Below are 3,921 nucleotides of genomic sequence, written 5' to 3'. Positions count from 1 at the left end.
CCAGGTGCTGGAAGCCTGCTGGGTGCTTCTCCCAGTGCAGGCTTGAGGAAGAGTTGGATTTGGTGGGTGCTGCCTGTGACCTGGGGCAGCTTCCATGCAGCTAGCAGCCTATGTGGGTGGCCCCAAGAGGCATCACCATCACAGGGGGAAGCACCAGAGCCCTCCACAACTCAGAGGCTGCATGACCCAGTGGCAGCTTGCATAGATAAGCTCCATTGAGGTGGGGAAAAAAAGCAGCCAAGGACCTGATCTTTTTTTGCAGGGGGAGGGGTTCTGCAGATCCTGCCTGCCTCTCCTGTGCCTGGGGCCAAGCTGCTGGTGGGTTCTGAGTTGTGGGGCCGCCTGGACTTTCTCTCCACAGTGGTAGCACCCACCTACTACCAGCCCACCCAGGTGGCCCCAGGGTGTGCCGCCACTGCAGAGGGAAGGATGGGGGCCCTCTGCAGCTCAGAGGCTGTTTGCCCCCCTGACTCGAGGAGAAGTGGGGGGGAAGGATCAGGTCCCTCACTGTAACAGTGATGAACACCCCTAAATTGAAACAGTGGCTTTTTAATCATCACAATTAAAAACGCACCATTTCAATTTAGGAAACTAAACCTCCATCACGTGTACAAGCAGCCTCTACAGTCAGTTATTTTTCTATCATTGGCTTAAAAAACAAACAAACGTCTCTTTATTTCAGGTTGATTTGCCTGACAATTATACACTTTAAATTTAACATTTTTTTAAATGTACTACATCATTGTTGTGCACAAATATTGTAATGCTGAACTTGAACCCACAAGTCATCTTTTTGTGTGTAAAGTTCAGTTAGTTATGGGACAAATTCACATATTTATACTATTTCAAAAGCTTTTGAAGGTAATTTTTATTTTTGATTAATTTAATGTTGAAGCAATAGAAGCATGCTTTGCAACTTCAGAATTTCTTAACATATTTATTTAACTTCACTCTTCCAGTCTGTTGACAATAAAGAGTAATAACCATGACCTGAACAATATTTTTCCCCCGACATCGGACAAAACATAGGACCCTATGAACATCTATACATGTGTGCTCCAGGGAGGTGGTGGGGGGGTGTTAATTAGAGAGGCTTGGGAGCCATTCTAATTAAAATTCCTACAGCATCTCATGTATTCAGTGTACTGCATTTCAAAATGCCGGCAGGGGCACTTTAACTAAAGCCCATTCAGTGAGCTTTAAAGTGCCCCTGCCACCCATTTTAAAGCATGAGGATGATGAATATATGAGATGGTGCAGCATGCTGGACCATTCTGATTAGAATGTTACAGCAGACTCAATTAATCTGATTAATCAAATCTGCTCCAACACATTCAAATAAGAATGCAGCAGAGCACAGGTAAAAGTGCCCTATATTTCTTTATCAGTCCAACCTAAAAATAATAAAATCTTAGAATCTAGAATTTAAAAAGATGTCTAAGATAGTTAAATTTCTCCTACTTCCTTTCTATTGCAATATTATTCTCTATATTTTTGTTTTGCCCAATTAATTTTAAATGTGCCAAATGATAGGGTTTGTTCAGTGACTCAATTGGAGAGCACTAACAGGTTGAATTATATAGCAGGAACTTTCATGGTGATCTTCACCCTGAATTTCTTTTCCTTGTTTTCTTACTACCACACATACTCCTTTGTCCCTCCTTTTATCACTACCTCCTTTCACTCTTTGGTGTATATATCCTTCAAATGTTTCTAGATCATTAAGGACCCTCTTTTATTGTCTTTTAGTCAAGCGTTAGATATTAAACTCTTTTAATCTTTACTTACTATAAGTCAATCACTTCAGTCCCGCAATCTTTTTTGTTGCTATAGTCCCTCCAATTCATCAATATATTTCTGGTAATGAGGTACTCAGAACTGAATACAGACTTGAATCTTATCACTATATATTTAAAGTAGTTCTATGAGATAGCTTTTAACTCGGTGAACAAAGACTTCACAATGAGAAATCGGTCAAGCTGAAGTATTAAGAAGGTTACATTTTGCTCCTGAGAAATTCTCCATTTGCTTACATAGTGAGAGGGTGAATTTTACAGGAAATAATGGCTACATCTGAACAGAATTAGTGGAATCAGACATGATGTCTTCCAATACTTGTAACCTTCACAAGTTGAGAGAAGACCTCAACCATAAAAGCCAGTATGTATGAAAAATAAAATGAAACCATACATTTTAAAGATAACGATCAAAAAATAGGGGAAAGGAGAAAATCACTATGATGATGAACACTTAGTAACACTGAACTGGGGCTCAGTCCAGCCAGCCACACTGCACTCTCAACTCCAATTCATGTTAATAGCAGTTAAGGGCATCAGCTCTTTAAAAAAAAAAATCTTTTGGAAACCAAAACCGAAGAAGCAAATCCTGAGAGTTACTTAGCACTATATGAGCTCCTTGCAGCTCCTAGACAGCCATATCCTCATGACCATTGAGCACTTACAGTGACCAGTCACCTCATTGCAAGGTGTAATATTTAGCAGGAGCTCAGAATCTCTCAGAATTTCAGTAATTAATGGCCAAAGAATGTATTACAAAACTAAAATGACACATAAGTAATAGTGGTCCTACAGCTGGCCAGGTACTCCCTCAACCCCCTACTATTTTCTGTCAGAAAGCTAGTTAGCTGCATTAGCCTGAAGTAAAGCAGAAGACAGGGGAACGTGGGACCTTATGGACTAACTCATTCAGAGAGCCATGACAGTGTTTCATAACCATAAAAATCACTACTCACAAGTAAATTTGCTACCTGCAAACACAAGTAGCAAATTTACTCATGAGGAGTTACTGTACAGTAATGCACATGTAGATGCCAACTGGGAGCCAGGGCTCTGGGCCTGGAAGCTCCTCCTACCCAAGGGCTGCACTGGCTCTCTGGCAGCCCCAGCCTCAAGCCCTTAAAAGCCTGCAGGCAATCAGAGCTATGGGGCACATGCAGGGAGCCTGAGGCTACACTGGACACTGTGTCCCCCTCCACAGGGTGGAGACCAGCTATGCCAGCCTGCTGTACCCTGGCACCACTTCCCGGCACCACAATGCTGTGCAGTTGCCAGAGCCATGCCATCTAGGCCTGCAGGGTGCTGCAGGCTCCTGCCAAGCCTGCCAGCACCCAGGCCCAGCTGTAGGCAGCTGTTGGCCACGTGTGCCAGCTCCAGCTGCCCACAGACCACCTCCAGAAGCCTGCTCTGAGCCTGCAGGTGCTGGGGGAGTATTGCCTCACCACATGGCTACCAGTCCTGCACCATGCCTCTGTGCTAAGCACTGCAGGCAGCTGCCCAGGCCCAGCAGGAAAGAGATAGCCACCTAGAGACTCAGAAAGCCAGTGTGGGAGCCCTGATGGCCCCATTGCTGATGCCACACCCTGCTTCCCAGGGCGGCAACTGGTCAAAGGAGGAGATTGGTGACATTGTGGTGCTGTAGGGCAAGGTGGAGGTGCACTACCAGTTCACACAGGATGGGTGCTCCAACACCCACATCTACAAAAGGCGATCAGACCAGATATAAAAGCACAGATGTGACTAGTCAGCACAGAAGTGCCACACAAAAATCAAGACCTTGTGGGTACAATGGATTTCTATCTTCGGCAACAACTGTCAGCCACAGAGTGTCCACAAGGCCATGTCCTTTATGCAGCAGTTGATAAAGATCCTCACACCCCAGGACCCACACCACAGCCATGCTGAGTACAGCAGCACAGGCAGCCTGCACAAGCCCCTGCCACAGCCTGGCACTCACAGTGTTGTGCAGGGATACTGGTTTTGTCTAATAAGAAAATCCCCAATTTTGGAATGAAAAAAAGGAACCCAAAATCCACATTTTTCCATGATTAAAATGAAACACCACTGTATGTATGTGTGTATATATATACATATATATGTGTGTGTATATATGTATGTATATACA

The sequence above is a fragment of the Crocodylus porosus genome, unplaced genomic scaffold (assembly GCF_001723895.1).
Source record: "Crocodylus porosus isolate Cpor-Errol unplaced genomic scaffold, CroPor_comp1, whole genome shotgun sequence".
NCBI classification, from domain to species: Eukaryota; Metazoa; Chordata; order Crocodylia; family Crocodylidae; genus Crocodylus; species Crocodylus porosus.
Note: the sequence above shows the minus strand (reverse complement) of the source record.